The 13,304-nt window shown below is 43.8% G+C and overlaps 1 protein-coding gene across 5 annotated transcripts in view; it reads left to right on the plus strand.

Annotated features, from left to right (window-relative positions):
* Positions 1-13,304, plus strand: part of FBXL2 (F-box and leucine rich repeat protein 2) — an 83,268-nt gene that overhangs the window by 51,779 nt on the left and 18,185 nt on the right. The window lies entirely within an intron of this gene.

Below are 13,304 nucleotides of genomic sequence, written 5' to 3' on the forward strand. Positions count from 1 at the left end.
CTTTATTTTGGGGGGCTCCAAAATCACTGCAGATGGTGACTGCAGCCATGAAATTAAAAGATGTTTGCTCCTTGGAAGAAGGGCTAAGACCAACCTAGATAGCATATTAAAAAGTAGAGACATTACTTTGCCGACAAAGGTCTGTCTAGTCAAAGCTACAGTTTTTCCAGTAGTCATGTATGCATGTGAGAGGTGGACCATAAAGAAAGCTGAGCACCGAAGAATTGATGGTTTTGAACTGTGGTGTTGGAGAAGACTCTTGAGAGTCCTTTGGACTGCAAGGAGATCCAACCAGTCCATCCTAAAGGAAATCAGTCTTGAATATTCATTGGAAGGTCTGATGCTGAAGCTCCAATCCTTTGGCCACCTGATGCAAAGAACTGACTCATTGGAAAAGATCTTGATGCTGGGAAAGATTGAAGGCAGGAGGAGAAGGAGATGACAGAGGATGAGATGGTTGGATGGACATGACTTTGAGCAAGCTCCAGGAGTTGGTGAAGGACAGGGAAGCCTGGCGTGCTGCAGTTCATGGGGTCACAAAGAGTCGGACACAACTGAGCAGCTGAACTGACTGATGTTTAGTGATGTTGAGTATCTTTTCATGTGAGTATTGGTCGTCTGTATGTCTTCTTTGGAGAAATGTCTATTAAGATTCTGCCCATTTTTTGATTGGGTTGTTTGTTTTTTGTTGTTGAGTTATATGAGCTGTTTGTATAATTTGGAGATTAAGCCCTTGTTGGTCACATCATTTGCAAATATTTTCTCCCACTTCTTAGGTTTTCTTTTCATTTTTTTTTTACTTTTTAAATAATGGCTTTCTTTGCAATGCCAAAACGTGGACATTTGATTCAGTTCTGTTTATCTTTGTTTTTATTTCTGTTGGCTTGGGAGGCTCACCTGAGAAAAACATTTAGGTCAGAAAATGTTTTGCCTGTGCTTTTGGCAAGGATTTTTATGGTGTCATGTCTTATGTTTATGTCTTTAAGCCATTTTGAGTTTATTTTTGTGCATGGCAAGAGTGTGTGTTCTAACTTCATTGATTTACATGCAGCTGTCAAACTTACCCAACACCCCTGAGGAGACTTTACCCATTTTATATTCTTGCCTCCTTTATCAAAAATTAATTGGCCAGCAGTTCAGTTTAGTTGCTCAGTTGTGTCTGACTCTTTGCCACCCCATAGATTGCACCACGCCAGGCCTCCTTGTCCATCACCAACTCCCAGAGTTGACTTAAACTCACGTCCATTGAGTCAGTAATGCCATCCAGCCATCTCATCCTCTGTCATCCCCTTCTCCTCCTGCCTTCAATCTTTCCCAGCATCAGGGTCTTTTCCAGTGAGTCAGTTCTTCACATCAGGTGGCCAAAGTATTGGAGCTTCAGTTTCAGCATCAGTCCTTCCAATGAATATTCTAGACTGATTTCTTTTAGGATGGACTAGTTGGATCTCCTTGCAGTCCAAGGGACTCTCAAGAGTCTTCTCCAACACCACAGTTCAAAAGCGTCAGTTCTTCGGCACTCAGCTTTCCTTATAGTCTAACACTCACATCCATGCATGACTACTGGAAAAACTGTAGCTTTGACTAGACGGACCTTTGTCAGCAAAATAATGTCTCTGCTTTTTAATATGCTGTCTAGGTTGGTCATAACTTTTTTCCAAGGAGCAAGCATCTTTTAATTTCATGGCCGCAGTCACCATCTGCAGTGATTTTGGAGCCCCCCAAAATAAAGTCTCTCACTGTTTCCACTGTTTCTACATCTATTTGCCATGAAGAGATGGGACCAGATACCATGATCTTAGTTTTCTGAATGTTGAGCTTTAAGCCAACTTTTTCACTCTCCTCTTTCACTTTCATCAAGAGGCTTGTTAGTTCCTCTTCGCTTTCTGCCATAAGGGTGGTGTCATCTGCATATCTGAGGTTATTGCTATTTCTCCCGGCAATGTTGATTCCAGCTTGTGCTTCATCCAGCCCAGCACTTCTCATGATGTACTCTGCATATAAGTTAAATAAGCAGGGTGACAATATACAGCCTTAACGTACTCCTTTTCCTATTTAGAACCAGTCTGTTGTTCCATGTCCAGTTCTCACTGTTGCTTCTTGACCTGCACACAGATTTCTCAGGAGGCAGGTCAGGTGGTCTGGTATTCCCATCTCTTGAAGAAATGTGCACAGTTTGCTGTGATCCGCACAGTCAAAGGCTTTGGCATAGTCAGTGAAGCAGGAGGAGATGTTGGCCACAGGTGTGTGGGTTACTGCTGTGCTCTCTGTTCCGTTGACCCGTATGCCTGTTTCTGTACCAGTACCACGGTGTCTTCATTGGTGTGGCTTTGTAGTGTTTCCAGAATCTGGAAGAGTTATGCCTCCTACTTTGATTTTATAGCTCTGCTTTGGCAATTCTGGTTCTTTTATTCCTCCATATAAAATTTCAGATTATTCTAGGTCTGTGAAAAATGTCATGGGTCATTTGATAGTGATTGCATTAAATCTGTAGATTGCTTTGGGTTGTATGGCCATTTTAACAATATTCTTCCAATCCAAGAACATGAGATGGCTTCCATTTCTCAAGGGTCTTCTGCAGCACTGCAGTTTGAAAGCATCAGTTCTTTGGCACTCAGCCTTCTTTATGGACCAACTCTAAGTCTATAGAGTTTTCTATATGTAGTATCCTGTCATCTGCATGTAGTATTTTACCTCTTCCTTTCCAAATTGGAAACTTTAATTTCTCTCTCTTGTCTGATTGCTGAGGCTAGGACTTCCATTAATATGTTGAATAGAAGTGGTGAGAATGGATATCCTTGTCTTGTTCCAGATTTTAGCAGGAAGGCTTTCAACTTTTCTACTGTTGAGTATTATATTGGCTGTTGGTTTGTCATAAATAGCTTTTATTATATTGAGATTCATTTCCTGTATACCTACTTTGGTGAAAGTTTTATCATGAATGGATGTTGAATTTTGTCAAATGCTTGTTCCTCATGAGATGATCATGTGGTTTTTTATTTTTCTTTTGTTAGTGATGCGTATTACATTAATTGATTTGTGTGTATGTTGAGCCATCCTTATGAACTTGGGATGAATCCCACTTGGTCATGGCGTATGATTTTTTTTTTTATATGTTGAATTGGTTTGCTAATATTTTGTTGAGGATTTTTACATCTATATTCATCAACAGTATTTTCCTGTAATTTTCTTTTATGGTGGTATCTTTGGTTTTGGTAGCAGGGTGATGGGCTTGCCTTGGTAGCTTAGCAGTAAAGAATCTGCCCTCAATGTAAGAGATGGGGGTTCGATCCCTGGCTTGGGAAGATCCCCTGCAGAAGAAAATGACAACTCACTCCAGTATTCTTGCCTGGGAAATCCCATGGACGGAGGAGCCCAGCAGGCTGCAGTCCATGGGGTCACAAAGAGGCACCATTTATCCGCTAAACAACCACAGTCAGGGTGATGTGGCTTCAGAGCATGTCTTTGGAGTTCCCTCCTCCTAAATCTTCTGGAACAATTTAAGAAGAAATGTTGTGTAAGTTCTTTGTGTGTTTGGTAGAATTCGCCTGTGAAGCCATCTGATCTTCCCCTTTTCTTTGTAGGGAGTTTTAAAATTACAGATTCTATTTCACGCCTAATGATGAGTCTGTTCAGATGATTTCTTTTAGATTCTGTTTTGGTGTGCTGTAAGTTTCTAGAAAGTCGTCCATTTCTTCTTGGTTTTATTGATTTTTTTTTTCCTGCTGTTTTTTAAATCTCTACTTTATTTCCTCCCTGATCTTTATTATTTCTGTTCTCCTGAAGTTAGGTCTTTTTGTTCTTCTTTTTCTGATTCTTTTAGGTGGTCAGTTAGGTTGTTTATTAGAGATTTTTCATCTTTTGAGGAATGCCTGTATCACTATGAACTTTGCTCTAAGAACTGCTTTTGCTACATCTCATAAAGTTTTGTATGGTTGTGTTTTCATTGTCATTTGTCTCAAGGTGTTTTTAATTTCCCTTTTGGTTTCCTCATTGATCCATTGGTTTTTTAGTAGAGCGTTGTTTAGTCTCCATGTAATGGTTGGGTTTTTTAACAATTTCTTTTCTTGTGGTTGATTTCTTTTCCTTTTTTTTTTAGGTTAATTTGTGCTTTTATTTGCCAGTATAATTCAACTATAGTGGCCTGCAAACATTTTTGGTCTAAAAAAATACATTTTACATCAGTCCAACAAAAACACAAATGTATAAAACATGTATACGTATGTAAAAGTGAAATAAAAGTTTTGCCACAAATGTCTACCCTGAGTATTCTTTTTGAGACTTTTTTTTTTTAAGCAGTTTTAGGTTTAGAACAAAATTGGCAGAAAGGTACAGAAATTCCCCATATACCCTTGACCCTCACTTGCATAACCATTATTAACAGGGTGGTACTTTTTTTTTTTCTTTTTAAACCAAGAATGAAATGTATTGAGCCATCATACCCACCAGAGTGCACCATTCTCCTTTGGGTTCGCTTTAATGAAGTGAATAGTGTTGGGTGTTGTATTTTAGACAGAAGTATGATGACGGACATCCATCCTTATAATGTCATTCAAAGTATTTTCACTGCTCATAAAAATTTAAACACTCTGTCTCCTCTCTCCCAAACTCCTGGCAACCATTGATCTTTTTATTATCTCCATAGTTTTGCCATTTACAGAATGGCATGCAGTTGGAATCTATTTTTACGTTTTTCTTTCTCCTTGAAAAGAGAGGTTCAAAACCTTTATGTCTGCAAGACTACTCTTGGTTTTACTGGGTTTTTTCCTGCTGTTTTTTTAAATTTCTACTTTATTTCCTCCCTGATCTTTATTATTTCTGTCCTGCTGACCTTAGGTTTTTTTGTTCTTCTTTTTCTAATTCTTTTAGGTGGTAGGTGAGGTTGTCTATTAGAGATTTTTCATCTTTTGAGGAATGCCTGTTTCACTATGAACCTTCCTCTAAGAACTGTTTTTGCTACATCTCACAGATTTTTGTTTGGTCCATCCCCGCCCATGCAGGGACTGGACAGACTCTAGGTGGCGAACTCCCCCACTGAACACTGCAGCTTTTCTTATAATGTTGAGCCCTGTGGCAGCGGTCCTGCCAGCATTCACATGCGGGTGCAGGGATGTGTGTTGGCTGTTTGCGTGTAGGAAGGTCGCAGGTTTTGTGCCCTTTGTCACGGTGAAACCTGTGGGTGATTCACAGTGTTGTGCCATTGTGGTCAGAGAAGATGCTCGGTGTGATTTTCATACTCTCAAATGCGTTGAGGTCAGGTTTGTGCCCTGGTATGTGGTCAGTCCCAGGGACTGTCTCATGTGCACCGGAAAAGAATGTGTACTCTGTGTTCTTTGTTAGTTTTGGGATATAATATCCTGAAAATATCAATTAAATCTATCTGTTCTATTGTGTCATTTAGGTTCTCTGTTGCCTTATTGATCTTCTGTCTAGAAGATCTGTCCCTTGATGTCAGTGGGGTTTTGAAGTCTCCTACTATTATAGTATTCCCATCAGTTTCCCCCTTTCTGTCCATTAATACTTGCTTTATGTACTTGGGTGCTCCTATATTAGATGTATGTATGTTGACCAGTGTAAAATCCTCTTCTTGTATTGATCTCTTTATCATTATTTTGTGTCCTTCTGTTTTGCTTTACAGTCTATTTTGTTTGATATAAATGGTGTAACTCCAGCTTTTTTGTTACTTCCATTTGCATGAATATCTTTTTCCATGCCCCCACTTTCAATCTGTGAGTGTCCTTTGCCCTAAGATGGGTCTCTTGTTGGCAGCAGATTGTAGGCTTTTTTTTTTTTTTTAAATCCAGTCTGCCACTCGATGGGTTTTGATTGGAGTATTCAGTCCATTGACATTTAAGGTAATTATTGGTACATATTATTCATTGCCAAATTAAGCCTTGTTTTCCAGTTTGTTCTTTGTTTTTCCTTGGTTTTGCTCTTCTTTCTGTGGTGTGATGTTTTCCTTGTTTTTTATGCTTGTGTTCTTTTCCTTTTGGTTTTTGTGGCTTTATTGTAAGTTTTTGACTCATGGGTGCCTGGTTTTTGAAGTATGTTAATACCTTCTTATATCTGCTTGCTGTAGACTGATAGTCACATAGGCTTAAACACATTCCAAAAAAAAACGGAGTCTACATTTTCTTACTCTCCTTGCCCGTGTTTTATGATTTTGGGGTCCTGTTTTACATCTTCATGTTTATCCTTTTGCTGTTCCTTCTATTTACTGTTGGTTTCACAAACAGTTTTTTTTTTCTTTTTTATCTGTGTGTTGCTAGTTTAAGTAATTTACTTTCTGATTATGATTTCCTCCTTTCTATATCTTCTTGCTTCTTTTCTATGTAAAGAAAATCTTTCAATATCTTTTCCTTCTATTCTAAATGATAATCTTGGTGGGTAGCTAGAGTATTTTGAGACTGTGAATATATTTTGCCCTTCCCTTCTGGCCAGCGGTGTTTCTGTGGTGAAATCAGCCCATAGCGTTATGGGGGTTCCCTTGTAATGAACTTTTTCTCTTGCTTCTTTAGAATCCCCTTTTATCTTTAGCTTTTGCCATTTTTATTATAATATGTCATGGTATGGGTCTGTTTGAGACCTCCGTGCTTCCTATATCTGGATATATATTTCCTTCTTTAGCTTTGGGAAGTTTTCAACCCTAATTCTTCAATATATTTTCAGTCCCTTTTTGTCTTTCTTCCCCTTCTGTAATCCCTGTTAGGTATATTGGCACGCTTCAGACTCTTCCATAGGTCTCTTATATTCCTTTTTTTTTTCATTTGCTCTCTAATGTGTTGATTGGGTAATTTCCATAATTCTTTCTTCCAGATCGCTTATTCTTTCTTCTGCCTTATTCGTCCTGCTCTTCGTTGCCTTTAGCTCAGCTGTCATCTCACCAGTAAATGTTTCTTGGCTCCGTCTGGTTTCTAGTTCCTTTTCCCAGTAGCCTGCATTTCTGTAGGTAGGCTTTGTCAGTCCCTTCAGCATTTCATTACCTCCGTTGTGGCCTCACTGTCTGTCCGTCCGACTGAAGAGGTCCGCTTCACTGTTCCTTCAGGGGAATTCTCTTGGCCTTTTAACTGGGAGTGGCTCCTCCGCTTCTTCATTTTGCTTGTATTTCTCTTTTTCTGTGAGTTTAGGAGAAACAGTTATCAACTGTGGTCTTGGAGGGCTGTTTTTGTGTGGGCGTGCTCCTGCCTAGCGTGTACGGGTTTAATGTTTGTTGGCGTGAGGGCTGTTTTTAGTTTGGGTGCTTGCGGTCTTTCCTCTGTGTGTGCTGGCTGTTAGCCCTGGAGAGGGGTGTGCGGGAACACGGCCCGTGCTCTTGCCCGGAAGGCAGGGGAAAGCGGCTGGCTCCTGGTTGCGGGACCCTAGGTGGCAGTTACGTGTGCTCCCAGGAAGTCGGGTGGGAGTTGGTGCCTGGTCGTGGGACCCTCTGCAGCAGCAGGGGTCTGTTCCCGCCTCTGGAGCCCAGGATGGCAGCAGGGCGGCTCACACCCACCCCTGGAACTCGTGTTGCCAGTGCCCTGCTGCCTGAGAGCTCCTGCAGAGGATGCTCCTCAGGCGGCCCACCCCTCTCCTCCTGTGCCCCCAGCAACAGTGCCCTGCCTCTCTGGAGGGCCCAGGCCTCCTCCAATGCTCCCCCGACTGTGGCTCACCACACCCAGCCAACCCCAGTCCTCCCCAGGCCTGCCCTCTGACGCCTGGGCCGAAGCACCCACCCCCTCCCGCCCCAGCAGGAGTGGCTCAGGCTGGAGGGAGCCAGGCGCACTGGCCTTCTCTGCTGTGGCCTCTGCAAACCGGTTCCTGCGTTCTCCTCCAAGGCTCCCTGCCTGTCCCAGCTGATCTCCCCACTGGGAGGAGACTTCCCAGTGTGTGGAAACCTTCCCTCTTTCACAGCTCTGTCCCAAGGGCGCCAGTTCTGTCTAGATCCCTTTGTCTCTGTCTCTCTTTTTTGTGTGTGTGCTGCCCAGTTGTGTGGAGATTTTCTTGCCTCTTTGGAAGTCAGAGGTCTTCTGCCAGTATCCAGTAGATGTCCGGTGAGATTGTTCCACATGCAGATGTGTTTTTGATGCATGTGTGGGAGAAGGTGAGCTCCACGTCCTGTCTCTCCGCCGTCTTGATCCCATCACCCATAATTTCTTAAAATACATTCTCAGCCCCTTCCCTTTTCTCCTCTGGAGTCCCAGGTACGTGTAGATTGGCGTGCTTTATCGTCATTCATAAACCTCACGTGTTGCTTTCAGTTTCTTTTCGTTGGTCTTTCTTGTCCGCTGTTCTGTCTGGGTGATTTCAGTTCTGTCTTCCAGATCACTTATTCATTTTTCTGTTTCACTTTAGTGTGCCATCCATTGTTTCTACATTGGTTTTGGTCTGCTTTTGAATGGTTTGTCTTTATAGTTTCTAGTTCCTCGTTACAGTGACCTTGCATTTCTCTCAATAATCTTTCTGAATTCCTGTGTCATTTTTATTACCTCCTTTTTGAACTTGGAATCTAGTGGATACTCTGTCAGGGCCTGCCTCTTGTTTTTTATTTGTATTTCCTTTTGCTTGTCCTCAGTCTGCGTTGCTGCACATAGGCTTTCTCTAGCTGTGGGGAGCAGTGGCTCCTCTGGTTGCAGCGTGCAGGGGCTTGTGGCCGCGGCTCCTCTTGTTCCAGCGTGCGGGCTTCAGTAGTTGGCGGCGCCTTCACGCAGTAGCTTGGCGTACAGGCTCAGTTGCCCTGTGGCGTGGGGAGTCTTCGTGGACCAGGGATCGAATCCCTGTCCCCTGCTTTGACAGGTAGATTCTTAACCACTGACCTCCCAGTACCAGAGAAGTTCGATTTCTCTTGTTTTAACTGGTAGTGTTTTGCTTTTTTATTTTAGTTAACTTTCTCTGTCTCCGTGAATTTAGGAGAAACAACTGTCCACTGTGGCTCTGAAGGGCTGTTTTTCTGTGGGAGCATCTGTGTAAACTGTTAGGTCCAGAGGTTTTCGGTGTGAGGGCTGCTTCTGGTATGGATGCCAGCCACCTCTTTGCTCAGAGTGTGCTGTCTGCTGTCTCCTTGCTAGAGGGAGGTGATGGTGTGCGTAGCGTCTGGAGCCTGCGCTCCACGTGCAGTGGGACTTGCTCTTCGCTCCGTCATTGTCTCTGTCGAGGGCAGGGCCTGCTCCCCAGCGGTGGAGGTGGAGGCTCTGAGGGTCTGGTTCCGTCAGGCTCCATTGTTCTGAGTGTGTGTCCTGCACCAAAGGAGCTGATCGCGAAAGCAGGTGGGGCTTGCGGTCACAGCAGCCCTGTGTGCACCTGTGTAGGCATCGGCGGTTCTGCTCTGAGGCAGCCTGGGGTCACACAGCTTTCTCTGTTGTGTTTGTCCCAGATCCAGTGCAAGGCTGGGGTGAGGGGTAGGCTAGGGCTCAGGACTGCGGCATCGTGGCTGCAGGAGTTGAGGTATCTGGGCTGCCCCCTGAGATCTGGGCTGCCTCTCGGCAGTCTTCTCCCAGGGCCTGTCCCAGAGGTAAGCTGCGGTGTGGAGCCGGTGGAGACAGAACGCTCTAGAAAATGCTTGCTGTGAACTGCCGCCCAGGGCCTGTCTCCTGGGGTCAGCACTTGGGTGCTGCGCTAAGTGCTCCCCAGCTAGACCCGCGCCTGCTGTGAATGCTGACCGTGGGTTCCGTGACTCCGCCTGGATCCCACTCCAGGTGTGTGTGTGACTAGCCCGACCCAGTCTTTAGCTAGACCCGCGTCTCCACCGGGCTGTGCAGTGGGCAGGGCTGGGGTGTTTGCCCCTTCAGACTGGGAAGTGCCTGAGGCAGCAGCCACCCATGTGAGGCCCTCTGCCCTGATGGTTGGCACGCTCCTCACGGATACAGCCTAGGCTTCTCCAGCCTCTGTCTCCCTCTGGGATTCCCCGCAGGCAGATGGGCTTGTCTCCTGGGGCGGGACCCCAGGCCTGGGTTGCTAATTGTGAGGCAGCTTGCTCCCTCCCCGGGGCAAGGGGTCCAACCGCGCGGACCTTCTCGTCCTCACAAACCTGGTCGCCCCACCTGCCTTTTTTGTCCTTCCCAGTTCTGTGGATATTTTTCTTGTAGCTTTCGTTGTGTGGTTCAGTTTCCTGTGAGTTACTCCTCACGTAGATGCATTTTTGGTGTGTTCATGGCAGGGTGAGCGCCATGTCCTCCTCCTTCGCCGTCTTGACCCCCTTTTCTTACGTCGGTTGGTTTTCGAATGTTAAACCAGCCTTCCACCCTTCAGACAGGTCCTTGTTGAGTTGTCCTATACTGCATTTTTACACGTTGTTGGATCCTATTTGCTGAAATTCTGTTAAATTTTTTCTTATATTTGTGAAGGATGTTGTTCTGTGGTTTTCTTGTGATGTTTTTGTCTGGTTTAATTATCAGGTTGTGATCATTATAATTTTAATTATAGCCTTACAGAATGAATTGAAATCTGTTTTCTCCTCTCCATCTTTCTTGAAAAGTTTATGTAGAATTTGTGTTGTTTTACCTTACTTGGTTTGATATAATTCACCATTGAGGCCTGCTGCGCCTGCTTGTTTTTTATGGAAGGGTTTTAACTATAAATTCTATTTCTTTAATATATATAGAACTTTTCCAGTTTTTTATTCCTTCTTGAGTTAGTTTTGGTATAGTTTTTGCCTTTCAAATATTTTGTCCATTTCGCCTAAGTGCTTGAAGTTTTTGCAAAAAGTTGTGAATAATACCCTCTTGCTATCATTTTAATATCTAAAATCTGTAGTGATAGTTCTTTGTTTCTGATTTCGGTAATTTACTTTTTTTTTTTACTATATGAAAGTAATTGCTATATCTAATAAAAATCACAATGATTTTCAGTGTCTATTGCAATATATATATATATTCTTTGAATTTTTATTAACATTAATACCAATTTTTAAAGAGTAAAGATGAGTAAATTTCTCTGATAGTTGTAATATTTGTCTTTTTATTCCTGGTCAGCCTAGCTGTGCTGTGCGTAGTCATGTCCGACTCTTTGTGACCCCATGGACCTCATGGACTCTTGGCAAGCCCACCCGCCGAGCTCCTCTGTCCATGGTGATCTCCAGGCAAGAATACTGGAGTGGGTAGCTGTTCCCTTCTCCAGGATTTGTAGGATTTGTAAGTTTATAATTTTCATGAAACTTTTGGCCATCACTCCTTCTGATTGTCCTGCCCCACACAAGCTCTTGTTCTTTAGGGACTCCAGCCGCATGTTCATTAGGTTGCTTGAAGCTGTCCCACGGTTCTTTCATGCTCTGTTCTATTTCTCTCTTCTTTCCATGTTTCTTTTTAGATACTTTCTGTTGCTATGTGCTTTAAATTCACTAATCTTTTCTTCCACAGTGTCTCAGTTCAGTTCAGTTGCTCAGTCGTGTCCGACTCTTTGCGACCCCATGAATCGCAGCACGCCAGGCCTCCCTGTCCATCACCAACTCCCGGAGTTCACTCAGACTCACGTCCATCGAGTCAGTGATGCCATCCAGCCATCTCATCCTCTGTCGTCCCCTTCTCCTCCTGCCCCCAATCCCTCCCAGCATCAGAGTCTTTTCCAATGAGTCAACTCTTCGCATGAGGTGGCCAAAGTACTGGAGTTTCAGCTTTAGTATCATTCCTTCCAAAGAAATCCCAGGGCTGATCTCCTTCAGAATAGACTGGTTGGATCTCCTTGCAGTCCAAGGGACTCTCAAGAGTCTTCTCCAACACCACAGTTCAAAAGCATCAATTCTTCGGTGCTCAGCTTTCTTCACAGTCCAACTCTGACATCCATACATGACCACTGGAAAAACCATAGCCTTGACTTGATGGACCTTTGTTGGCAAAATAATGTCTCTGCTTTTGAATATGCTATCTAGTTTGGTCATAACTTTTCTTCCAAGGAGTAAGCGTCTTTTAATTTCATGGCTGCAGTCACCATCTGCAGTGATTTTGGAGCCCCCCAAAATAAAGTCTGACACTGTTTCCACTGTTTCCCCATCTATTTCCCATGAAGTGATGGGACCGGATGCCATGATCTTCGTTTCCTGAATGTTGAGCTTTAAGCCAACTTTTTCACTCTCCTCTTTCACTCTCAATCTACTGTTAATCCCATTTGTACATTTTCATCTCAGTCATAGTGGTTTTCCTATTAAAAGTTTAATTTGTATCTTTATGTCTTTCATGTCTCTGTGTAACATGCTTAATAGACATGAGATGTTTAATTAACATCTTCACTGCAGCTTCATAGAAGTGTATTGTGCAGAACACAGTTGTGGTAACTTTTACCGCCTTTGTCCGCTGTTTCTGGGCTTCCCGGGTGGTGCACTGCAGTGGTAAAGGACCTGCCTGCCCCGGCAGGAAAGGTGAAAGACATGCAGGTTTGATCCCTGGGGTGGGAAGGTCCTCTGGAGGATCTAAGTATTCTATAGCATTCTTGCCTGGAGAATCCAGACAAGAGAATCCCATGGACAGAGGAGCCTGGTGGGCTACAGCCCATGGGGTTGTACGAGCAGGACGCAGCTTAGCACGGCACCCCTCGCTGTGTCTAGCATCTGTGTCAGTTCTGGATGGCCTTACTAGATTGAATTTTCTCTTCATTATGGATATATTTTCCTTCTTATTTGAATGGATGGTAATTTTTTGTTCAATGCTAGACATTGTGAATATTATTTAGGGTACAGAGTATTTTTGTATTCTGATAAATATACTTGAGTTTTGTTCTGAGATGTAGTTGAGTTACTTGGACATAGTTCCTTTGAACTAGGAGATCTTTTTTTGTTTGTTTTTAATAGGTTGGACCGAAGCAGTGGTTAGTCTAGGGACGGTTGTACTGCTGTTCCGAAGCACGACGCTTCTCAGTACTCTGTGTGGTGCCCCACGCGTGATGCATTTTCACTCTTGTCCCATGGGCATGGGTACTCTTACTCACCCTGGGTGAGCTCTGGCTTTGTCCCCTTAATGCTTCTCATTGAGTCCTTCCCTGGTTTGGGGTGATTTGCACACGCTGCTGACTAGTACTCTGCTGAATTCTTGAGGGAACCCTTTGCAGATCTCTGGAGTCCTCCCCATTCCCATACTCTTCTCTGATCACTCTGACAGCCATGGTCAGATATTTGACTCCATACACTCAGATCAGGGAGTCCACTAGGCTCCAGCTGGGTTCCCTTTACCTACACCACCGCAGAGCAGAAAGAGCAGGTAAGATTGATGCGTGGTTTGAGGCCAGGTTTTGGAGACCTTTGGGTACTACATGGAAGCATCAGGACTCAAGCCTGTAAGGTACACCGAAGCCATATTTCAAGGAAATGCAGATGACCTAAGCAAGTCCTTGCTGTATATGTTAAGGAG

This window comes from Bos indicus, chromosome 22, assembly GCF_029378745.1.
Source record: "Bos indicus isolate NIAB-ARS_2022 breed Sahiwal x Tharparkar chromosome 22, NIAB-ARS_B.indTharparkar_mat_pri_1.0, whole genome shotgun sequence".
Classification (NCBI taxonomy): Eukaryota; Metazoa; Chordata; class Mammalia; order Artiodactyla; family Bovidae; genus Bos; species Bos indicus.